Raw genomic sequence first — 27,571 nt, forward strand, 5'->3', positions numbered from 1 at the left:
TATATTTCAAATAGTTTTAAATTGTTTTTGAATTAAAGCCAATTAAAAGGAAGCCTCCCAATTTAAGTTGCTTAATCACATTCTTTTTAAACGCTTTTTCGTGAAACAACATTTTTCGAATATGCTACAATGTTAACTCGAAAACAAATCGCCTTGATTCCTTAATTTATCTGCTTGAACAATCGCCTATTCCAGGTAATTATAGTGAATGACTACAGAACAAAAATTTTTCAACACTATTGTTGAACTCGCTCATTGTGTGCTCAAAGCTTAACAGGAGTCTATCTTCACTAAAAATTGCATCAAGTTAGTTCGTCATCGATCTCGTTTGGACCAATGGCGCATGCTTGGTTGCCGTTAGTCGACGACCATTTCCTGTGCGAGTGCAAGATACTTTTGGCTTGGAGAGGACGCAGGGGATCTATTCAACTACTTACTCTTAGCAATGTTCATCTTGCCGCAATAGAATTGTCCAATAGGACAATCACCATTAAAGTTAAAAATGTTGACGGACACAAGTTCTCAAAGTTGTATTTAGTTGAGTCTGGTGAATGGAACTCAACAAATATGTGATAGGCTCAAAGCATTTTTTCGATTTGCAGAGGTGTTTTGATCCATTATATAGAGTTTTATGTAACACAACGGACCAACGTTCGAAGCTATATAAGTGAGATCCCTATTAGGATCGATTTCTCAACCTAACCTAATCTATTCAAACACTAAATGAAAAAATAAAAAACAAGTTTCTAAAGTAAGAAAGATCACAAATGCTCTTTATATTAATAAGAAGTAAGGAAGGGCAAAGTTCGGGTGTAACAGAACATTTTATTCTCTTGCAGCTTGCAACGATCAATCACAGCCGGAGAAATGCTTAACAGAGCTCTCCGACTTACCAGAGCAAAACCTTTTTGGCAAAATTCGTTTTTTTTTTATTCAACATGGCTTCCTTCTACTGATTATAGCGACCCTCCAATTTTTCCAGACCTTTTCATAGTACCATTTGTCCTTTGCTCCAAAATATGCCTCAGTTTCAGCAATCACCTCTTCATTCAATGAAAATTTCTTCCCAGCGAGTATTCTTTTGAGATCTGAGGACTGAAAATTGTCGCTAAGGTCCAGATCTTAAAGATACGTTGGATGCGGATGCAATTTGAAACCCAATTCATCGATTTCATCGTCTTCACTGACTTGTGACACCGTAAATTGTTTTCGCGAAACAGTTCTTTACTTTTATTCAAACGCGGCCATAACCTTGCCAGCCGACTGCTTCGTTTTTCTACGCTTTGAAGCGAGACTTCATCGTGTGAAGTCCATCCAGATGACTGTGATTTGGACTTTGGAGTGAAATGATGGAGCCATGCTTCATTCATTGACACATATCAACGCAAAACGTCTGATTTATTACTCTTGAACATTTCCAAACTCTGTTTCTAATCAACAACTCGCCATTGTTTTTAGCCAAAAGTGAGCTCGCGTGGCATCAATTTTGCACAAATATTCGTAAATGATATGATATACACCTTCAGTTGATATCTTTAGGGTGCCTGCTATCTCGAACAACCTCATTTTACAGTCATCCAAAATTATTTTGTGGACATTTTTGATATTTGCGTCGGCAAAACTCTCCTTTGGGCAAGCACTGCGCTCACCACAAGTTGTGGTTTTTTATAGGTTTTAATTTAATGGCGTTTTGTAGGCTAGGTAGTGTTTCCGATTACGCGCATCTACGAACTCGTCCTTCCTTTTTTGCCTAGGAATAAATGTACCCAGTTTCATTTTACTCAAGTTACAGCTTAAAAAGTAAACCAAAAATTGTTATTTGTTTTCTTCCCTAAATTTTGACGCTTCATTAACCACAATCTTTGCTACCTCAAGTTTACTTTTCAGGAAACTTCGTGACCACAACCTCTAGGCGCACTTCACATACTTGTATATATCCAAACACAAGTTGAAGCATATCATTAGGTGCTGCTGCGCTTATACTCTTATGTGCAGGATGATAACCTTTTGTTTAATTTTAATGCCGGCTCTGCGACTATTCGCGAAAGGCTTGGCACATTTTAACTCTTCGCCGACTTCACACCGTTCATAATTTAAATATTTTATTAAAGCATGCGAAACTTTTCGCCGAAAGGTTCCATCCTTTTCTCCCGTACAGATTTCCCTCTGCACTGCCATAATCTTGCCTACTGATTATTCGCAATTAAAACGCGGCAATTTAAAATATAGAAAAATCCATATTCTTTGTGCCAATTTGATTTTGACCCATTTATTTTTGATTAGTGCGCAGCCAGGCGTAGTGCAGTCGGCACCAACAGGCGACTCGTCGCAGCAATGGTTGTTTAGTCGTGTGGAATAAAGCCGTCGTTACGGCGCAATGGCCAAATATTTGCTTGAGTAACTTTGCTTGGCTGCCTGCAAGTCCCACAAGTGCTGCACACCTCCACGCTAAACTCCGAAAAGTATGCCTTTCACAATCACTTGTAACGTCAGGCGTTTACGTTGCGACTAGGAGCTCATCAATTTATTAAAGTAATCGCAGCAATTAGTACACAAATAAGCACTTAGCTACGAGTATCTGAGCGATACCGCCAGAAAGTATACTCTAATTGATGGCAAGTTGCAATATAAGTAGGAAATTGCGATATTTCAACATTAAAAAATTATTTAATCTGCTTCCTAGGTAAAAGATTTTCTAAAATCAGAGAGAAGTCTCAACAAGCGCCGAACTGTATGAAAATAATCAGGAAGCGCTTGAGTGTATGCTTGCCTACGAGCTTACTATGTAACGCCAGCGCCTTGTTGTTAAGGGGGAACTGAAGTTATTGGGCGATATATGTAGATTCGTGTGCAAGGCAACAGGGTTCGCTGACTCTTCGACAACTTTACTTTTTAACATGTCACATATTTTCAGGCGTAAAAGCACATTCCTAAAGTTTACAAATGTCAGTTTGACTTGCCTTAAAAGTGATATCAAAAACACTTATCATTATTTGTGCATATTTTTCGTGATTGAGCTTAAGTGAAGGACCCTTAAAACACTCGTTACAGTGTATTTGAGTGGCTCGTTAAGCGGAATATTTCTACGTAATTAAGTAGGCGAAAATCATAATTTAATAAGAAATAATATTTCTTGTTGCTGAAAGCTTCTTTGGGATTTTGTTAAGTTTTTATACCCCAACAGCGGTAAGTTTGCCAAGAAGTTTGGCGATTTTTGCCATGAGTGAAATTACTCAACAAAGAAGTTCCATTAAATTTTATGTGGGTTATTAAATTTTTAGTGCCAAAACGTTCAGAATATTGGAAAAGCCCTTCGGAGATAATAGTTTATATCGAAAAAGTGTTTTTGATTGTTAACAATTATTCAAAGAAGGCAAGAACGCGTTGATGACGAACCAAATCCAGGAGGACCATCAACATCAACTGATGATCAACAGGTCAATAAAATAAAGAATTTGGTGCTTCAGAATCGACGTTTAACAATCAGAGATCTTTCCGGCATCATTGGAATATCGGAAGTAACAGTGAAAACCATTTCAAACGATCATTTGTGTCTAGGAGAAGTGGCAACCCGATTGGTTCCAAAATCCCTCAATTTTTTCGAAGAACAGCGACGCGGTAACGGCTGTGAAACAATGCTTTGCGACTAACAGGACGCCATGAAACGTATTATTACTGCCGATGTGTCTTAGATCTATGCTTACGACCCGGAAACAGACGATCATTCGGCCGAATATATTGACAAAGAGATCAGTTTATGTTGAAAGTTTTCTCGATTATTGAGGTGTTAGGTTAGGATAGATGGCTGACAGAAGATCGCACGTGAACTGGTATATGTAGTCATTTGTGAAGCCACAGAAAATAATAACGCTTGTGTTCAGACTTATAGATTAACAAAACGCTTAGTAGCCAATACAAATTTGCAAAGGCGTTTAATTTCCACTCCCTCCAGTTCGGTGGAATGTCTTAAGGTATGCGCTCCCAAGTGTTTAAGTCTTGACCTCCTAAACGCGGGACCGTCAGGAAGAAAGTGTTGAGTTGTTTCCACCTCATTTCCACACGCTTCTGCAGATGGCATCTGGTAAGATTTCCAACCTTACAGCATGGACGCCAATAGGGCAATGGCCTGTTAAAAGCTCTACAACTAGGGAGAGGCTAGCCTTACTGAAGGGAAAGAGAACACTAGGTCTCCTGCGATTAATCTTGGCCCAAAAGGCTTTTGCGACTGCACAAGTACCGACGGTGGCCCAGCACTGGTCTAACTTCGGCGAAGCCCAACTATTAAGTAGTAGAAAAAAAGAGGATATGGGAGCAGCGATGCGCTTCGATGCTACCGATAGCGGTTCTAGGGTGCCTTTTCCTTCTATCTCATCAGCTTTACAATTTCCTGCGATTCCGCTATGACCCGGCAACCATTCTTTTGAGGTGTGTACACTTCGAATTCCTACCGACCGGCCAAACTGTCAACAAGAAATTTTATGAGGCTGAAATTATAATCCGACATCTTTCGATGTTTGCACAACGATAATGCATCGTCGCATACTGTATTGATTCTTCGTGAGTTTTTCGCCAGATTTTAACCAATTTCTGACCACAACCACAATATTCGAATGATTTAGCTCCGTGGGATTTCTGGCTATTCAGCAAACTGAAACGACCGCACCTGGGAAACCATTTTGAGTCAATTGAAGACATTAAACGTGAATCGCTACGCGTATTGAAGGCCATTGCGGAAGTTGACTTTAGAATGTTGTGGCCAAAAATGATTACTATGGGAAGAACGATACAGATTTTGAAGCAGAAATTAAGAATTTTAAAATTATGAACAAAGTCTTACCCTATTTTGCTCGTAGTACGAGTAGTATATCATGTACACGTATAGATATTTTAGCATGGAATTTTGTGGTAATTTGTTGACTGAACACGCTTTTGATATTGGGTTTCCGAAAGAAATTGTAAGAATTATGTTTAACTATTCATTTGTGGGTTTTCAAATATAACTTTCTCCAAAGCTTTCTCTAAACTATCTGAAAGCTCTCTCTTTCCTATCTTATATAAATCCAATTTAGCGATTAAAAACACATATAATGGGCTGATTACTGTAATCCTTGTATTGTCACATCCGACAAGGAACTCAAAAAAACAGGCCTTATTAAAGCCTTTGAAGTAATCTGATATATAAGTCTGATATAAAAATGTTTGATTGGTGTACCTCTTACCCATTGTCGATACATAAAATTTCAAACCTTGATAAACACTGAAATGGCTACTAATTTAGAATTCGCATGATTGAAGAATGTATTCAAAAATTAAATTGGCATGGAAGATGTGAAAATAGAATGAATGAAAAACACATCACATTACTTTTACTAGACAAATTTCTTACCAGTTTTCACAAAGCTTTCAGATTTCCCCCACCCCTTAAGTCGCAAGGCTTATTGAATTCTTTGCAAACTGTTCGTAACGATAACATTTTGCAATTCTGGATAAATGTTGTCTAAAATTATTTGTTATGATTTCTGAAAAATTTCAAGCAGAACCTTAACTTTCTATTACACGCGCCATTGAGCAACGCAGCGAAAAGCCAGCTCAAGTAATATGCACAGCAGGCAACTAACGAAATTCCACCGAGAGAAAAAATTAAATAAATGAAAGAAGTTAAGGTTGAAAATTTTCAAAAAATAAATCTAGGCAAACAACTACGTAGCAAAGTGCTTTACGCGGAGGCAGCAATAGGATTGTGAGCAGCTGCTTTTTAATTTTGCTTCGTTCGACTGCAAAGCTTTCTTATGTCAAATATTTTTCATCCTTTTGTGTGAATCTGCAAGTTTTTAAGTTTTCTTTTAATTTTTATACTTTTTTGAGCAGTTCGTGCAATTGAGAATAAGCAGAAAGCGGCTGGACGAACGGAAATAGTCAAACAGTGAGAGTTTAGCTACTAAAAGGTGATTCAATTGATTCCAGAAAACAAAAATGTCTAAAAAACGACATATTAAATTATTTTATTGTATATTATTAAATAAAAAAAATATTTTTCTTAACAGTTATTTTTTATTTTTTCTTTTCTTCGCTGCTTTTTACCACCTTCATGCTTTTCAGTTAGGCGCTGTTGAAAAAGTTGTTTAACTATTTAAATTATTTAATTTTATAGCCTGCATTGTGGCGCTTGACACTGCTTAAATCCCTACAACGTCATTCAGTATGAAAACACAGGCTTCAATTATTAATTGCTTTATTAAGCTTAGTGAAAATGAGAGACACTGACTATAATTGGGTTGTAAGGAGTAGAAAAAATTATAAAAAAATATATTTTGGGATGATTAATAAAATGTTTGCTATTTCTTACCTAAGAGACTTTACATAAATTTACTGCTTTTCAGCTTACGATTAAAATGAATTTATACCTCATGTTTTAAAAATTTCAAAAAAGTTGATTTTAATGGAGGAAAGTACTACAGCGCCTAAATATATTCTTATAATTGGCTTCATATTGTCTATCTGATTAGCTTTAACTTAAGATTTTAACCAAAACACGTATTTTTTCAGTTTAGATGATCACGTAAGGAGTTATCCACCGCGGACGCATCTTTTTTCCGAGGGGTCACCGGAAATGGCGTCGCAATGACCGAGTTTCAAATATTTTTTTCCTAAAATTTCAGAATTTCTTTGCTAATACTGTATGTTTGTAACAATAAAAAAATTTAATAAAAAGTTGAAAAAAGGCTGTTTTTTATCCGTGAAAACCCCCCTTAAAAGTAAGTTTTTTCCACATAAGTATGTTGGGTAATTTTTTATACACGGCGTTTTTAGCGAGACAATACTCTATTCTGAGTTGTTTTTTTGATAGCTGTTAATTGATATTTGCTAAGTTTGGTTTGCCATCTGTAATATAACTGTCAACAGACTTACTCCGGAAAAACGTTTCCAAATCGTGCGAATTTATTACTAAACTAATTGTTCGTAACGTTGAGTTCAATATTTGGTCGACATAATCTTCCAGCAGAGTCAGTCTTCCGAACAACAATCAAACGGATACGGTATCAGATTTACTCTAATCGTTAATACGCATGCTCAAAAACACTGTTGAGAGCGCACCGAAACGTTGAGAAAAAAGATTTTCGCACTTGCAGTGATGACAGTCCTCAAGCCAATGTTGGGACGCCGTTATATCCCCAAAAAGTCACTGTCTGGTATATTTCATGGCCCGAGAGAATCATTGGAACATATTTCTTCAAAAATGACGGCATCAATAATATTATAGTCAAAGGGAATGCCATGATTAATGACTTTTTCATTCCTGAATTGGAGGATATTGATGTAGACGACTTCTGGTTCCAACAAAACAACTTACAACCAAGGAAAGAATCAACTTATCGATTGGTGAGCGCTTAATCTCGCGTCGTGGACCTGTGTCGTGACCTCCAAGTTCGTGCGATTTAACAACGGAGACAATTTTTGTGGAGTTGGAGGAAGTTGTTTGATTACGCCGATAATCCCGAGACGAATGACGCCTTGGAAGGGAATATTTAGCGCGTTATTGCTGAGGTAGGGCGCCAATTGCTCCAAACCGGTCCAGTAATTCCATAGTTTTTGCGATAAAATGTTCAAGTAGTGAACGAGGGCAAGACGAAATTTCTCCTGTCATCAAACAAACAGTCGTCGCACACGCGACCTGGTCCCCTGTTGGCACTGTTGACATTCATATCATAGTCGTAGGTAATTTCATCTACCTTGGAACTAGTATCAACACCAGCAACAACGTCAGCCTCGTAATCCGCACCTATGTTATGGAAACTGTAGCAGGTTAAACTTCTACTTATCCAGAATAGACCCTGACATATCTAATATATGTCCAGCATGCAATGAGTCCCCGCATCACACTAGCCACATCTTTGCATGCCCTCGTAACCCTACTCATCTGATACTCTTCTCCCTTTGGTCCAACCCCGTCGAAACAGCACGTTTCCTAGGAGATTTTAAGCTTTGAATGAAAACTGTTTGTCATTCAACTCAACCGGTAACCCAGATGCCCTGCAGAGTCAATGTCAAATATTCAAATATTTTTTCTTAATCAGAGCATAAATATTTTATAGAAAAATTTTTTACTGTTCCAAAGTCTTCATGTTTCAAGTAGCCGTCATAGCTCCGTATTGTTTTCAACCAAAGATCAAAGGTTCTTTCGAACTCCGGAGACCCTGCCAGGTTTTAGCCACTTATGGACCTCGGTTGATATTCAACTATCTGTATCTTCTTTTTCCTACTTTCACCTTTAAGGACAGGACTCCTGGTAGTCTCTTTCCTTGGTATTCGATACTTTCTAACTCTATACAGTTACAGCATGGCCACTGTATGAAGATTAATTGAAATTAAGCCAAAAACCAAGCAAACAAAATTTTCACACACACACACACACAGAGAGATCTCGTGTGTTTTCTTATTTAGAATGCAGCTCAATTTATATTCAAAACACACTCAACCCCTCTTTAGGCACACAATACCACGCTACTTCAGTGCCGAGATGAGCAATTCAAACAACAAAACAAATGTTCGCACAAACAAAAACAAAATGCTCAATTTCTGGTGAAAATCAATACAAATTTGACTTGACTCCGGGCAGCTGGGTAGGCGTGGGCATTGGCCGCCCACAACTGGGTCAAAGTCAGCAAATTCGAAGCAGCGGAGTCAAAGTTGATAAAACCACAAGATGTGCCGTGTGCAGTAAGTTGGCGGTTGGCGGTGCGTGGTCGGGAGCAACTGCGGAAACCCAAATTAAGCTGAAAGCGCTGACCTTGTTGGTCGCCTCTCAAATGTGAGGCTGAAATTAGTTGGGATAACAAGGGTTTAGAGAAGTGAGTGTTCTGTAAAGCAATGTGGTTTTTTTTTTGAATTTCTGTTTTTGATGCGCTCACTATTATTTCTATTTCTACAAATAATATTCATAATTAATACTAAAGACGTTTGCACAACCAACAAATTTCGGTTAGCTTCGGATTTAGATTTACTGAGTTGGCAGATAACAAAAATTAAAAGAGAAGTAAATCAAAATGTTCAGGGGAATATTACTTATGATTTTTCATGCTTGACAGAAGATTGATTAAGATCATACTGAAATTTTGTATCAAAACCAATCAAACAAAAAAATATCCTTTTTGGGGAAAATTTGCTTTCTGTGATTTCTCATACTCTGACCCTTTCATTACGCAGAAGTTTTGTATCAAAAACTAACAATTAAAAAAATACGATAAAAAATTAGCTCTAGGTTTAACTTTAGAGGGTCTGCAGACAATAAAACCTAGAAGAAAACTAGATCAAAACTTTCAGTTCATTCAATAGGTCTATTCAGTAAATAAGACATTATACCTGAACTTACTAAACCTCTTACATAAAAGCCAGATTAAGTCGGTTCAAGAGACATGAATGTTTTGATGTAACCGCGAAAGCTTGCACATTGCAAATCCTGATAATAGTTATGTGGGCTATATAAAATGTTCACCCAATTTTATTTTAGACACAAAAATACACTGTTATGAGTAAAACATTCTCTCTCATTTTTCATTATACACACAGACTTACTATCATCAGGAAAAGTTTCTCTCTGCATTTTAATTATAAATCTCACACATTGACTCATATTTTCAAAAGTCAACGAGATACTTCAAATGCACTATTAGGCAAAGTTTTATATCGAAATAGTAACTACGTTTTGATTTACAAGGAGTATTCCAAAGTAAACAGGACTTAAAAAAAAACAGAACAAATGGCTTTCTCGTCAAAATTAATTTATATTATTCAAAATAGTCTCCTTCTGCATCAATACAGCTTTTTGCACGGTCCAAACGCATGTCGAACGATTGTTTTAGCTCGTTGGCCGGTATGGCCGCCACAATGCCGGTGCAAGCCTTTTGAATGGTCTCTACGTCTGCATAACGCTTTCCTTTTATGGGCAAATGCATTTTTACGAAAAGGAAGAAGTCGCACGGTGCCATATCAGATGAATACGGGGATTTAAAGGTTAAAATGTGATTTTTGGTCAAATAATCGGTCACAAGCGTCGACCGAATGTTGGATTCTGAACAATTTTTGGTCGTCAGTCAATTTGTGCGGAACAAACCGTGCACACACCTCTCGTAAGCCCCAATGTTTGAAAACGTTGAAACCACTCGTGCAGTCTGCTACGGGATAGACAATCATCGCCATAAACTTCTTTTATCAATTGAAACGTTTCGGTGAAAGTTATAACAATTTTAAAACAAAATTTAATGTTGGCATCCTGTTCGAAGCTCATTTTCGCACCGATAACAAAAACATACTGACACTTAAAACTCAATAACTTCACTTCCAATCTATGAAATGTCATGAAATTTTCACTGGACAATCGATAAAGACAACAGATTTTAACGACTCGACTTATAGATGGGGCCACCAGGGGGCGATAGATTCAAAAAGTCCTGTTTTCTTTGGAACGCACCTTGTATATACTAGAAAGTGAAGGAATCAAATGGAATGGAAAATATGGCATTGTAACATACAACTTTCAGAGGAATGTTACTTACTAAATTTGGTTGAAATCCGTTGTGTAGATCGTGAAATATGTAATTTTACCTAAAAGTGGGCGGTGGCACACCAATCGTCCGATTCTGACACTGGCTCGTATAAAGTTCTCACATAGCATCTTAGGGGTAATATTTAAGATTTGTGTTGTATTTATTTATTGAGTTATCACATTTGTGGTATTTTTTAACTCAACCGTTACTTATATGGAGAGGCAGGGGTTATTATCCAATTTCACACATTTGCAAGGTAAATGAGATGGAGCTAGCTAGAAAGACTCGTCGTTTTTGTTGAAGAATATCCGTTTTGTTACGGTTACGTAGACTCGACTGCCATAAGAACAGTTAACTTTATTGCACGTCTTTTAGTGTGCATATATATATGTATATATATAAGTGGTTTGTGAGATATGCACTTTAAACCTAATATCACTGCACTCACTTTTTCAACATTTTCAGCAACAGTTATGAATTTATTGCATATAAGTAAACTTATATTATAACTATTGGGTAGACGACAAAGTCTTTTTGTGTTTTGTCAATATATGTCGTTGCAGTCGTATATCTCCAGTGCTACCAACCACATTGTGTCATACCATATGGAATTGGAAAGCTTTATTTGACCAAAAGAAATTAATTCGTGAAAGTTGAAGGAAAGTTACAGCTGTTAAAAATGAATGTAAATAATGAAGAAATTCGCTGTATTTTGAAATTTTTGGTTCGTTCGCTTCCGTTCTGGAAGTTTCGACATTTTACACTGATGGAATAAGGCCTCTAGCGAAAAATTGCAAAAAGTGATCGACCAAAATTGTGCATATTTTTATACCCTGAATAGGGTATATTAAGTTTGTCACGAAGTTTGTAACACCCAGAAGGAAGCGTGAGAGACTCTATACAGTATATACATATATAAATGATCAGTATGTTGAGCTGAGTTGATTTAGTCATGTCCGTCAGTCTGTCCGTCTGTCTGTCCGTATATAACGTCATTTTCTCTTCAAAAAGCTGCTCATTTGTCGGAACTGCCGATATCGGACCACTATAACATTTAGCTGCCGTACAAACTGAACGATCGAAATCAAGTTCTTGTATGGAAAACTTTACATTTGACAAGATATACTCACGAAATTTGGTACAGATTATTTCCTAAGGCAACAATGTAATCTCCGAAGAAATTGTTCAAATCGGTTAACTATAGCATATAGCTGCCATACAAACTGGACACATAGTTACTAAAAGAAATGCTCCTGTGAAGGGTATATTAGCTTCGGGGCAACGAAGTTAACGTTTTCTCTTGTTTTATTTATTTGTTAGTATAAATATAAAAAAAAAGTAAGTTGAAGTTTGATTAGAAATACAAAAATACTTTTTCGGCTACCCAATATTACTTATCCAACCCAGCTTGTTTATTGCTATAGAGATAAAGAGCTCGTCGATTACCTGTGTTTAAAATGTTATTATAAGGGTTAGGTATGGCAAATAGTGCGAAATTATAAAACTTTAAATTTGTGTTGTAGAAAAATCAAATCCGTCATTGTCTTATATACGCAATTATAAATTAAAATTGTATCTGTAAAATGTTTTTGTATCAGATGCAGACAGTTGGATATTTTAAGATATATAATGGTCTTAGATATATTTTTTGTAGCTCAGAAAGGAGATATAGCTACCAAGTGGTATTGAAAGTAATCTATACATATTTATCATTTGAGTGTTTAAGTTGCATAAACTTTTAGAGAGCTGAGAATTGCCTATTTGGACTTTTGAAATACGAGCAAGTAATTCCATTTTATTTACTATTGGAGGAACTTTCATTTAGAGCAAAGACATTACGAATCGAATGATGTCTTGTGAATTGAAGCGAATATACAACAGAAACAAGAGTGCAGGCAGGAAGATAACAATGGCAGAAAGCAAAGAGGAATGAGAAGCCAACATACAGGAATGGCAAAAGCGCTAGGGCACATCAGTCAAAGGAAATGGACGCACCGATTGGTAATGTGCACGCTTGAGTAGAGCAAAAGCACGGCGGGACTGGGTTATACATGATGTACTTCTTAACGAAGCAGTACTTGCATAGTACGGCCATGCTGATGGAGTCGCTTGCTCCTTCTATTATAATTTTTTTTCACTACACAAAACAAAATACAACAAAAAAATAAAAATAAATACATTGAGTTGTACAATTAAAAACAACCCATGTCGCGTAAAAATATCATTTATATACACATTTTCATATAATCATACATTTAGTTAGATAATTGAAATTTGATAATTGTTTAAAAGGACAAAAAAATCCAAATAAAATATGCAATGAATAAATACTCTTTCAATGAAGTTTATTAATTTTGCCCCACTAGTGTTGAGAAATTAAAGTTCCTTAATTGAAGTTTTTTACCATAACCTTACAAAATACGTTTCAAAATCAATCACTATACCAATAGCATTATCTCAGAAAAAATACTCCATTTGCATCTTTGCCATTTGATAGGAGCTGAAACAACTTTTTTTTTTTAATTAAAGCCTAAAAGTATCTTCAAAGAAATTAATTATGATGCAACAGTCACATATTCTTCGCCGACTTATAAAAGGCGTTTGCGATAGCTCTTTCGCATATTGATTACCTAAACAATTTATTTTGAGGTATTTTCCAGTAATTAAGATTGCGAGATTGAGCTTTCACCGAATATTAGCATAAAGCAAATGTAAACGATATAATATAGGAATGGCTATATAGCATGTCGTCAGTATAGAGCCTGGTAATAAATTACATACAAGTCAACTGCAGAGAAGGAGGAATAACACATTAGCGATGTTGTGATAACTTTTTTTACTCAACAGTGTCTTTTCTATTTACTTAAGTACAAGAGTTTACTATTTGAAAGATTTTGCAAAAACGTAGTTAAGCGTTAATAAATACTTTTATTGTTAATTGAGACATATATTTTCATTGCTTTTCGAGCTTCTTAGAATAAATTAAAAATGTAAATTTGATTGTAGACTATTGCTAAGACCAACAGACTATTTTGAGAATGGTAACCAGCGGAGCCGAGATAAAAGTAAAATTAGCGAGTTATTTTTTTTATACTCTCGCAACAAAGTTGCTAAGGAGAGTATTATAGTTTTGTTCACATAACGGTTGTTTGTAAGTCCTAAAACTAAAAGAGTCAGATATAGGGTTATATATACCAAAGTGATGAGGGTGACGAGTAGAGTCGAAATCCTGATGTCTGTCTGTCCGTCCGTCTGTCTGTTCGTCCGTGTGCAAGCTGTAACTTGAGTAAAAATTGAGATATCATGATGAAACTTGGTACACGTATTTCTTGGCTCCATAAGAAGGTTAAGTTCGAAGATGGGCAAAATCGGCCAACTGCCACGCCCACAAAATGGCGGAAACCGAAAACCTATAAAGTGTCATAACTAAGCCATAAATAAAGATATTAAAATGAAATTTGGCACAAAGCATTAGGGAGGGGCATATTTGGACGCAATTGTTTTGGAAAAGTGGGCGTGGCCCCGCCCCTACTAAGTTTTTTGTACACATCTCGGAAACAACTATAGCTATGTCAACCAAACTCTATAGAATCGTTTCCTTCAGGCATCTCCATATACAGTTCAAAAATGGAAGAAATCGGATAACAACCACGCCCACCTCCCATNCAAAGGTTATGTTGAAAATCACTAAAAGTGCGTAAACCGACTAACAAAAAACGTCAGAAACACTAAATTTTACGGAAGAAATGACAGAAGGAAGCTGCACCCAGGCTTTTTTTAAAAATTGAAAATGGGCGTGGCGCCGCCCACTTATGGACCAAGAACCATATCTCAGGAGCTACTAGACCGATTTCAATGAAATTCGGTATATAATATTTTCTAAACACCCTGATGACATGTACGAAATATGGGTGAAATCGGTTCACAACCACGCCTTCTTCCAATATAAAGCTATTTTGAATTCCATCTGATGCCTTCTCTGTATAATACGAGTATAAACATTAGGAACCAATGATGATAGCGGAATAAAACTTTACAAAATATATGAAAAATATGTAAACGTATTATGAAATCTCGACTTTACCATGCGAGAGTATAAAATGTTCGGTGACACCCGAACTTAGCCCTTCCTTACTTGTTTAATTTTGTTTTGGACTAGTTACTGTTTCATATACACATATAAATAAATGAATATATTCTCATTTTACTCACACCTGCCGACTCCGTATCAAATTCACTCAGCTGAGTGTTGCAGTGGCAGCGATGTACATCAAGCTGTCAGACATAAATCAACATTGAATTTAATATTTATTTAGCATGAAAATGAAATATATCCACAGCTCCCGATTTATGGAGCTATGCACACATACAACTGCACCAACAACGTGCTTATTCAAACTCAACAAATGCATAGTTTGTATGCATGTGTATAAGTCAAATCTGTTTGTATACATTTAATAACGACTGTGGTGTGGGGAATTTCGCAATCAACTGCTACCATTTCGTGTTTAACACATGTGCCCAAAAAATAAGGTGACATTGTATTTATTTTGAAAATTCTTTATTTATTCTTCCAAATCAATTTCATCCCCTTCAAAGTAATCCCCTCCCGATGCAATGCACTTATGCCAACGGGTTTTCCAATCTTCGAAACACTGGTTGTAGTCACTTTCCGCGATGGCCTTCAGTTCCGTCTTCGCTGCGGCTTGAATCTCCTCTATCGTATAAAAACGGTGTCCCCGGAGCGGTCTTTTGAGCTTGGTGAGCAGCCAGAAGTCGCACGGCGCCGGATCGGATGAATACGGTGGTTGCGGAACGATATGGGTTGAGTTTTTGGCGAAATGCTCACGAATTACGAGGGCAGTATGGGATGGTGCATTATCGTGGTGTAAAAACCAAGAATTGTCTTTCCACAATTCCGGCCTTTTTAAGCAGATAGCGTTACGCAAACGACACATAACGTTCAAATAATATTCCTTGTTGACTGTTTGACCGGTTGGAAGGAATTCATAATGCACAACACCACGATAATCGAAGAAAACATCCAACATGACCTTGATTTTGAGCGACTTTGGCGCGATTTTTTAAGTCTCGGCTCTCTTTTGGCACGATATTCGCTCGATTGATCGGTTGTTTCGGGGTCGTAAGCATAGATCCAAGTCTCATCGCCAGTTATAATGCGTTTCATGACACCCTGGTAGTCGGAAAGCATCGTTTCACACACTTCAACGCGACGCCTTTTTTCCAAAAAATTCAATGTTTTCGGTACCTGTCGAGATTTGACGCGCTTGAGGCCCAAAACATCCTTCAAAATGGTATTGGCTGAGCCTTTCGATATGGCAACTTCATCAGCAAGGTCTCTAATTGTTAATCGACGGTTTTTCAACACCAAATCTTTGATTTGTTGAACGTGAGCTTCGTCGGTTGAGGTTTTCTCCCTGGACGCTCTTCATCTTCAACACGTTCACGGCCGGCTTGGAACTCACTATACCACTTGTAAACATTTTTTTTAGACATAGCCTCATCACCAAAGGCTTTCTGCACCATCTTCAATGTATCCGCAGCAGAAAATTGATTCCGTAAACAAAATTTAATGCAAATTCTTTGCTCAACAAATTTCGACATCGCAAAAAACGAAAAACTCACTTTTAGCAGCTCACAAAACGACACGTATCTCAAACACTAATGAATATTTTGGCATGAAATTTGACATAAATGTGACTGACAGTACTACCACCCTAAAAAAAGTAATTCTGCTTAAGAGCTACTTTCTGCAATTTTGCTCTTTATGTTTTCTCTGTTAAAATCACTTCGTTCAAAAGTGCATTCAATGCCCAGCGGCCAATGTCAATAACCTTAGGTGCCAAACAATAATCTTTATAATTGAATTGCAAACCACAAACGGCATCGGAGGACCTCTAAAGGTAGACAAGATATTTTTATGGTATTTGCAGCCGATAGTATAGCTCCTCCACGAGTTAAGTTTTGACTTTTATGTATTAGAAAATTACGCTCAATTTTGAGTGATGCTACAGAAAGGTACTATACTAAATATATCTCTCCACAACTTTCCACACATTTGCATAAATTATGCGTTTCTCCTACCCCACCGTCAACATTATTCCCCGCAGCCGCCAATTAATTGGAAATCTATCATAACAGCTGCTCATCTCGTCGTCAAATTAAACAGACAGCTGCGTGTTGAGTTAATTACATTTTAATGGGTCACCACCGAAAGCCAAGAATGATAGAAACAAAGATTGCGCAATGACGAGTTCAAATTTTGTTCGTTCTGCGCATCTACGTCACGGTTGACCAACTTACAATCAGCTGATTTTCAGTTGGTTGTTTTTCTTTGCAATAAGAAGCAATTTTGTAAGACAATCTTTGCTGTGTTTGTTTCAACCATATACATTTATGTAAATAAAAAGATTTTTATTTAAGGAACGAATCCTAAAATACATTCTAGCTCTGAAAAATAATTCTTTTATTTTCGAGCTACAATTTACAAAATCACTTAAATCTATGTGTTTCTGGACATAATTTGTACATATAAGCAAATCATTACCATTGACGTCGTCAAATATTGCTTGCAAGGCTCTCAAATGCTCCATCAACATATCTGTTGGTTTTGAGAGTCCTCCTTCAGAAAGGTGATCCACCCAAGTATGTGACGAACAATTTTCGGAATTGGCACAAATTTCGGGGTTGTCTTTACCGAGTTTGTGGCAGATGTACCCTGCAAAATTCTCAAGTCCGTCGTTGTTGAGAATCTCCAAGTCATCATTTTTTTCGATTGGGTCAGTGGAATTCAGATCAACTGACACACGTTGAAAAATATTACCTGCAAAAATATAATAAACATACATACATGTGTATCAATAAATGGAATAAATTGTTAGTTATTATTATTAGTATAATTAGGATAAAAAACAGTGGTTAGTATGCAAAAACTTAGATTGTATGTAAGTACATATTTGCATTTGTTAACATCAATACAATTTTATATAATAATGTTTTCTGTAGTTTTAGGTTTATAATACTATGTACGTGTAATATTTTGATAATTACCGGTTAGAGATAAGTAATTTCCTTCCAAATCTGGTGTGTTGTCGACTTCAACATTGCCTTCTTCTGTGATCGCTCCTTCGTTGTGACCAAGTATATAGGAACGCAGCCTATATTTGAACTCCTGCCTGTCAGGGTGATCGTGAAGACCGCCTTTTGACCTGATTACGCCAAAAAAATTTTCCAAAACGTCCTGGTTCAATCGATAGGTCAAAATGTAATCAATTTTGTGCTGCTGTCTTAAGCCATCCAGGAGCAATTTCAAAGCATTATTGCTTTGGAGTATACATACTTGTAAATCATAAGTAAAATCAAAAATTGTAGAAAATCAACTTATCTAAATATATATGTAGCTTGAGTATTACCTTTTTGGAATGGAAGCAAACTATTTTTACCAATGACTCTCATTGATGAAACCAGCTCCATCATCTGTTCCAGTACATTATTTGAATCCATTGTTTTAATGCGGCTTTATCCTTAGGGAAATGAAAAAATCTCCACTTTGTAGCATTATTTTTACCATTGCTATTATTACAACCGAACACTGCACAACGCATTTTAAAAATATAGAATTTAACAAAAAAGAAGAACAGCTGACTGAAAGCAAACATGCGCATTGCGTAATCTCTTTCTCTATCAATCTTGACCGAAAGCTATTGTTGTTGCAATTGTTGTATTTATGTGTTGTTATAAACGCCAGATTGTGTAACGCAACGATTTAATTGCGGTAATTTCATTACAACCATAATGACTGAGGATAATGCCACGAGAGTGCTTAGCTGTGGGAATATTTGGTTTAATAAGGATTTGCATTTGTTTGATAATTAGATAGGAGAATTGGTAAGAAAATGGTAAGATTTCAAAATATGAAATTCAACTACTTAAATATTTAGAGTAAATGTTTATAAAATTGAAGAAAATATTTTATAAGCTCTGAAAAGCTTTTAGTCATTAGAATTTGTTAATAGTATAAATTGGAGAAATATTTTTGATTTGTGTGTAAGCATATAAGAATTTCAATCGGAATTTGTTTGTTATAAAGCGTCTTAGAGATAGCTTGATGGATGGCATAAATTACGTCTTAACAACATAATTGAAAAGAGGAAACTGATACTGATGCATCTGTTTGGCTTTCGAAAAAATCACTGGGCTATGGATCAATTGCATAAAATAAACAAAATTGAAGAACAAAAACTTTGCGCAGCCGTCTTTCTTGACGTTTCTAAAGCTTATCATAAAGTTTGCCATGGCGTGCCAATACATCAATACATATTAATTTCACATAAATCCTCTATACTTAAAAGATGGGCAAATGCCATAACACAATACTGTGAAATACGTAGGCATGACTCTGAACACAAAACTTAGAAGGAGTGCACATGTCAAAAAGAAAAAAAGAAGAATTAGGCATAAAATTCAGAAACCTGTATTAGCTATTGGATAGAAACTTTGACCTAACTACATATAACAAAATTCTTGCTTATAAGCGGGTCTTCAGACCAGTTTGGACTTTGGGGCTCCAAAACAAAGTTTTACGCTGCGCCGTCAATGCGAATTGGTATGTTCGCAGACACGACCTTGATCGCGATCTCAGAATTGACTCATTTGCCGCATCAATTAACAAATATGCAAAGTCTCAAATGGAAAGACATTCTGACCATGTGAACACTGAAGCCAGAGGTCTTGTCGCTCAAAGCAAATGGAAAGAAAGGCTTAAGTGCGGAAAACCGTATCACCTATACCTTAGCCAGACTGTCTACCAATTTATACGCAGGGCGCCATTAATAACTTTGTATTACACAAAATAAATTGTTCGTCAGTTTATTTTATGTTATCTGGATTGAATTAAAGTAGAGCCTGTATAGCTGAAATAGATATTTAGACTTTATCTTGTTTACTGGTTTTCAAATTAATATATGTACTAACCAAACGTAACCAAATTTCGTATGCCGAATCATAGCAAATGTTAAAAAGGGCTTTCGGTGGTTCAAAAATACAAGTTTAAGAGTGCCACAAAGCCTTCAAAGATGGTCGAGAGATTAATGAAAATGGCCAAAAATGCAATAAATATCATCGATCAACCACCGTATTCACCAGATTTGGCTCTGTGTGATTTTTTCTTAAGTTGAAGGTCATATCAAAAAGTGCCTATGAAAAGTGTTTCGAGGACTGGAGAAATCCTTGGACACTGCCACATCTGCAAAACGCCATTAACCGAAAACCTATAAAGTAAAAACTAAATTAAAATATAAAACTATAATTTGGCAATGGAGATCGCAGCAGCAAGAAGCGCTGTCGGCTAAAACTTTTGAAAAAATTACCAGTTTCCCCGCCCTCTAATAAATTTAATATACAAACCTCCTAAACAACTAAAGCTACGTAGAACAACCAAATATTGAAATCGATTGAAAACTCAACTCACTCCCCATACGAGTGTTCCAAAGTAAACAGGGCGTTTTGAGTCTAGCGCCCCCTGGTGGCGCCATCTACATATATGTCGACTGATGCGTTAGAATCTGCTATCTTTATCGATTGTCCAGTGAGAATTTCATGACATTTCATTAATTGGAAGTGAAGTTATTACGTTTTAAGTGTCAGTAAGTTTGTTTTATAGGTGCGAAAATGAACTTCGAACAAAGAGCCAGCATTAAATTTTGTTTTAAAATTGGTAAAACTTTTACTGAAACGTTTCAATTGATGAAACTAGCTTATGGCGATGATTGCCTATCTCGTAGCCAAGTGCGCGAGTGGTTTTGACGTTTCCAAAGTGGTCGTGGGGACATAAATGACGATCAACATGTGGGCCAATCAAAATCCGTGATCACCGGAAATTCCATCGAAACTGTGAGTGAATTCATCAAAAATCAGCCGAAATCATTATTGAAATTCGTGGAAATGGAATTGAACATCTCCAAAACATCGATTTATCGCATTTTGACCGAACATTTGGGCTTACGAAAGGTGTGTGTACGGTTTGTTCCGCACAAATTGACTGACAACCAAAAATTGCTCAGTATCCAACATTCGAAGGACGATTATTTGACCAAAAATCACATTTCAACCATTAACCACTCCCCGTATTCACCTGATATGGCATCGTGCGACTTCTTCCTTTTCGGAAAAATGCATTTGCCCATGAAAGGAAAGCGTTATGCAGACGTAGAGACCATTCAAAAGGCTTGCACCGGCACACTGGCGGCCATACCGGCCAACGAGCTAAAACACTCGTTCGACATGCTTTTGGACCGTGCAAAAAGCTGTATTGAAGCAGAAGAAGAGTATTTTGAATAAAATAAATTGATTTTGCCCTTATTGAAGCCGGTGTCAAAATTGGACTATGAATATGGCACGGTCCACTTTTAGGCGGGATCACATATCCCGAAACACTCCCGAATTTGGTACGTGCCATACTTCCTATATAGCACAGTTTTAAACTCTGTTTGAAAATTTCACTTTCCAGTATATAAATCAAGCATCAGTCAATATATATGAATACATTTTTGCACGAGTAATGACTTTGAGGAGAGCCATCATCGAACCAAAACTGTTCAAGCCTCTAGATACTGAATATGTGGACGCAGTGCTTATAGTTGACGTTTTACCGACAATATCGGTCCATGTGTGAGATATACTTGTATAACTGAAATTCAGAAATATTTTTTTCCCGACAGTGGTATGTCTGTTTGCTGTTACAAATAGGTTGTATCGGTTAAATACTTCCCTTAGCCTCCATATACCGAATATAAACATATTCCAACTTTCGGGTGACTTTATATCGGCCTATATGTGAGATATCTTAAAAAAATGGAGAGGATGTTTTTTGAAAAACCGTGCATTTTCCTGCTTAGATTGAATAAAATCGGGGAAAACTCACCCTAGTTTCCAAAAATTAACAATCCTTATGTGCGTGAAAGAACTTCCCTGGCTGTAATCCATGCAAATTGCAAATATATGAAATCATCATCACTTAGCTATTCCTGACTTGATCAATTTGGTTTTAAATGTAGTAGGAAAGGCCTTAAATGTAAATTTTTTATTATTTGATTTTATCTATGAATGTTTATTCCAGTTTCTAGTATCGGACTGAATATTGACTTCAGTTTGAGTCTGGGACAGATTTTGAGTTGTTCGAGATTTTGTCGGTTATTTAGAGTTTATCTTGTTAACTGGTTTTAAAATTTATATACGTTTTGGCGTGATTGGCTCTAACTTTATAAGCAAGATTATGTAATGGCTTTAGCATCAATTGAAGCTTGAATTTGGTTTGAACTTCTTACTGTTTTAGTTCGTATTTGGACTGATAAATAGGCCAAAGTAAATTCGGATATTTAAATTACTTTACTTTATCTAACTTTAAACTTCCAGGCCACTTCATCGCAAACCAGAGAGAATTTAATCTAACTTTCAACAAGAGAAAGATTAAAATAAATATATATAGTAATTAGTAGATTTTCACTTCACTTCCACTGCTCACGGCTCATGAGAAATGAAATGCTAATTTCTATGCATTCAATAAATCCATGCAAGCACTAGCACATATATATATGTATCCGGGCCTCATTCCAGTAAACTGAGTTTAAACGAGAATTGAACTCCCTCCCTCCCGCTGGCACCGAGCTTTTGTGCAATGAATCGTGCTAATTCACAATTATTCTGCTATTTATTTTGTGGCCTGTGGCCAATGGTATTTGACCACAAATTCCGCTAATGCAGCTGTTTTTCTATGCACACCACACACACACACGCACACATATAAACTCACATAAAGCTCCTTTTGCTCATTATCCTCGCCGCTGCTCGATTGTGCAAATTAGTGTCACTCGAAATGGTCATTTGCAATGTGCCCACATGACTGTACAAGTACAAGTATAACTGTGAAGCGGCAAGCGGAGAACTACAGTGTTGCAAGGGTTCTGTAGGAACAGTTAACTTCGATGTATATGTGTATGTGTGCATTTGTTCTTTCGCTTTTCGCAAATTTGCATAGTTGAGAGGCCCGTGGCAGGTAAGCGGAAAAAATTGCTGCTCTAACTTTCGACCATTTGTATACCTGAATTTTTTATGTGCTCACCGGCACGTATGAGTAATTCGGATTTGTTCCGTTGACAAGTTGTTTACAGTTTATTTTGATAGATAATTAAATGAAAATAATACTCCACCTATCAATAAAATAGTATAATTTTAACGATGAAATGAGTGAGAAATACAGTAAATATATATCCGTTTTCAGTTGATTACAAAGTTGAGCATTTACATGTACATATTTATATTTCAATATTATTAATTGTGAGTTTGTTATTGAGAAGATGAAGTCATGTGTAGAAGTTCACGCAAGTGAGGAAAGTTCTTTGATCGCCATTCACTTGGGAGTGGCCAGAAACGATTCTTTTACATATGACTCAAGCAGCTCATGACTTCCGGTCTTTGACCAAGTATCCTCTGGGTAGCCTAAGAACATCCGTTTGAAGGCGAGCTAAAGTGAGAAGGCGAAACATCCCTTCCGCAGGGTTGTGCGCTGGGTTTGGGACCCGCAACGTAAAAAAACACCCCCAATGAAAGGAAGCAACAAGCCTCGGATGAGTGACCTCCCTTTTGATGACGACCATGGCTAACGAAATAAGGATTACCAGGCATGCACCTGGAATGTCCGGTCCCTTAATTGGGAAGGTGCCGCTACCCAACTGGTTGATGTCCTCGTGAAAATAAAGGCTGACATCACCGCCGTCCAAGAACTCCGATGGACGGGACAAGGACAGTGACGAGTAGGTCCTTGTGGTATTTACTACAGTGGCCATATAAAGGAGCGCAAGTTTGGTGTGGGATTCGTGGTGGGAGAGAGACTCCGTCGCCGAGTACTATCATTCACTCCGGTGAATGAACGTCTGCATCAAAGCGAGGTTTTTCAACATATCGCTGATTTGCGCCCACGCCCCGACGGAAGAGAAGGACGCTGTGACCAAAGTCTTCTATGAGCGCTTGGAGCACACCTATGAGCGCTGCCCCCGCCACGATATCAAAATCGTGCTTGGCGACTTTAACGCCAGGGTGGGCAAAGAAGGTATCTTTGGCACTACGGTCTGTAAATTCAGCCACCACGACGAACACATACTTAGATTATGGAGGGAACACTTCTCCAGCCTGCTGAATGGCAGTGAACGCACAACATCAGGAGAAGGCTAACCCGATTCCCCAATCAATGACGATGGAGCAGACGTACCATTATCCGACCATGAAGAAGTTCGAATAGCAATTGCCCGCCTGAAGAACAACAAAGCGGCAGGGGCCGACGGATTGCCGGCCGAGCTATTCAAACACGGCGGCGAAGAACTGATAAGGAGCATGCATCAGCTTCTTTGTAAAATATGGTCGGACGAAAGCATGCCCAACGATTGGAATTTAAGTGTGCTATGCCCAATCCATCAAAAAGGAGACCCCACAATCTGCGCCAACTACCGTGGGATTAGCCGCCTCAACATCGCATATAAGGTTCTATCGAGTGTATTGTGTGAAAGATTAAAACCCACCGTCAACAAACTGATTGGACCTTATCAGTGTGACTTTAGACCTGGCAAATCAACAACCGACAAGATATTCACCATGCGAAAAATCTTGGAAAAGACCAGTGAAAGGAGAATCGACACACACCACCTCTTCGTTGATTTCAAAGCTGCTTTCGACAGCACGAAAAGGAGCTGCCTTTATGCCGCGATGTCTGAATTTGGTATCGCCGCAAAACTAATACGGCTGTGTAAACTGACGTTGAGCAACACGAAAAGCTCCGTCAGGATCGGGAAGGACCTCTCCAAGCCGTTCGATACCAAACGAGGTTTCAGACAAGGCGACTCCCTATCGTGCGACTTCTTCAATCTGCTTCTGGAGAAAATAGTTCGAGCTGCAGAACTTAATAGAGAAGGGTTCCATCTTCTATAAGAGTGTACAGCTGCTGGCGTATGTGGTCTGGCAGTAAACGAGGGCAAGACGAAATATCTCCTGTCATCAATCAAACAGTCGTCGCACTCGCGACTTGGCTCTCACGTCACTGTTGACAGTCATAACTTTGAAGTTGTAGATAATTTCGTCTATTTAGGAACCAGCATTAACACCACCAACAATGGAAATCCAACGCAGGATTGCTCTTGCCAACAGGTGCTACTTCGGACTGAGTAGGCAATTGAAAAGTAAAGTCCTCTCTCGACGAACAAAAGCCAAACTCTATAAGTCGCTCATAATTCCCGTCCTGCTATATGGTGCAGAGGCTTGGACGATGACAGCAACCGATGAGTCGACGTTACGAGTTTTCGAGAGAAAAGTTCTGCGAAAGATTTATGGTTCTTTGCGCGTTGGCCACGGCGAATATCGCATTCGATGGAACGATGAGCTGTACGAGATATACGACGACATTGACATAGTTCAGCGAATTAAAAGACAGCGGCTACGCTGGCTAGGTCATGTTGTCCGGATGGATGAAAACACTCCAGCTCTGAAGGTATTTGACGCAATACACGCCGGGGGAAGCAGAGGAAGAGGAAGACCTCCACTCCGTTGGAAGGACCAAGTGGAGAAGGACCTGGCTTCGCTTGGAATATCCAATTGGCGCCACGTAGCGAAAAGAAGAAACGACTGACGCGCTGTTGTTAACTCGGCTATAATCGAGTAAGCGGTGTCTCCACCAATAAAGAAGAATAAGAAAAAGATTTGCTTACACTTTCTCCAACCGATAGCCGATGCCGTGTCGAAAGAAAGATGTTAAACTATTATTCTCTAAGTTTCAACTTTCTTATTTTTAATTTTCTGTAATCTGTCAGTCACAGGAAGTCGATATGGCACAATATAACTAACTTGAGCCTAAATAATTTTACATAAATGAATCGACAAAGTTAACCCAACTTTCTGAAATCTAAAATAATATGAAAACGAAAAAGATTCAAAATATTTATTTTTCCGAAAAACTGGACGGGTTTTAGGAGCGCACTAATTTATACGTTCATATAAAACAAAAAATTTACAAATAAACTCTCCGAAAAGCGAAAAACATGACATACGCCAGAAAGCGGGCTATATAATAATATAAATAATAAATCAGACATCAAATTTCCAGCCGTTGAAGCAAAGTAAGCAAACTCACTGTAGCTAAAACATAAAATCACTGTAATTACAAGAAATACGCGCATTACATATACATAATTACATACATATAAAGGCCAACATGTGACTTACGCACAAAATCAAACCATCAACAGTCATACCAGTATAAGTATGTGTGTGTATTTGTGCGTTGGTTAGGTGACGATGAAAAAATCAAATTTTGCGCTTTGTATTAAATTACCCGACAAACAAGCTGTCAGTGGAGTTTCTGCTTTTCACATTTTTTTATTCCTTATTTTTATTTTCCTTCTTTTCTCCTTTTTTTATGAATACCGTTCTTTTGACTTTTCGATTGTTATTTTACTTGCCCCTGGACGGTCAGAACGAACAAGAAATAATAATAATATCGAAGCAATTGACGAAGTTATAAGGATATTCGACTTAAAATGCTAGCTAACGGTATAACATGGGTGTGTGCGTTAAACACAAACACAAACACACATACACAAAACACTGTTATCGAACTCTGACTGGCATGTCTGACAATCTATTTATTTTGCGCAAATTCACGCAGACACACAGCTACTTTTTTTAGATTCAACTGGATGTTTATTTCCCATTTTTTTTACTTTGCTTTGCCTGTTTGTTTGCAAAGCGATTTTTTATATTTTTTGTTGTGCCAGCTATTGCTTTAAGCTTCAATTTGCATTTTGCATCCATTGCTTTGACTTACTTGCTATTGCAACTTGCACACGTTGTTGCTACAATTGTTGTTGTTAACATTATTCCCATATTTGTTGTTGCTGTTGCTGCTGTAATCCCACTGCCACATGAAAAATTGTATATTGATGGAACAAACATAGCATAAGCCCGGCAGGCACAGAGGCAATTGCGTACGAGCAGCGTTACCAACCCTACTGTTTTAACAGTAGATTTGCTGTTTTCACATTGATGACCATGTTTTCGGTTTCATTCCTATTTTCTACTGTTTTTCGCGTTCAGCGCCACCTAATACACTACTATGCAAACATTTTTTGATAACCACTACGCAATAAAACGCAATGACACTAGATGGCAGTATCTACATACTTTATATTTTTATGCACGGGGAAATCCCTATTTATGCTACACCGACCGTGTAGCCTACACGCCTATTGTATTGCGTAGGTATTGGTTTATAGTCACAAGTCACAACACCTTGAACAGTTTCTTTGAATTGCGGCGTCTATTTTGAAAAAAATAATAATTACAAAGTTTTTGATAAAATGAGTAGTGACTCATCGACTGGAAAAAGTCCTCCTAAGAAGAAAAATGTGAAATATGAAAAGAAATTCGTAAATTCGTGGTTAAAAGATGATAGGTTCAAAGGCTGGTTAAAGAAAAGCACTAAAGGTGAGACTTATTTCTTTTGTTCTGCGCGTAATTGCGACAGAAAATGTGGTATACACGAACTGCTACGACACAAAGATTCAACCAAACACGCGAAGAATAGTTTGAAGTTACAAAAACAACAAAAACTGACATCAATGTTTACCTCAGCTTCCAACTCACAACATACAAAAATTGCAGCTAAAGCGGGTGAAGTAAAAATGGCCTGCTTTATTGCTGAGCATAATCTGTCTTTTAACATAGCATCTCATTTGAATAAATTGATTTGCGCTGTATGTCCAGATTCGAAAATTGCCGAACAATTATCTATAAGCCGCACAAAAGCTAGAGCTTTTATTGTTAATGTAACTGGGCAGACAGCTGAAGAAAATATAATAGAGATGTTACAGAACAATTGCTTTGCATTACTTGTTGACGAAAGCACAGATAAATCTACGATAAAACATTTAGCGCTTGTCGCTAGAATAGTAAAACTAGATTTCAGC

The sequence above is a fragment of the Bactrocera neohumeralis genome, chromosome 4, assembly GCF_024586455.1.
Source record: "Bactrocera neohumeralis isolate Rockhampton chromosome 4, APGP_CSIRO_Bneo_wtdbg2-racon-allhic-juicebox.fasta_v2, whole genome shotgun sequence".
In the NCBI taxonomy this organism is placed as follows: Eukaryota; Metazoa; Arthropoda; class Insecta; order Diptera; family Tephritidae; genus Bactrocera; species Bactrocera neohumeralis.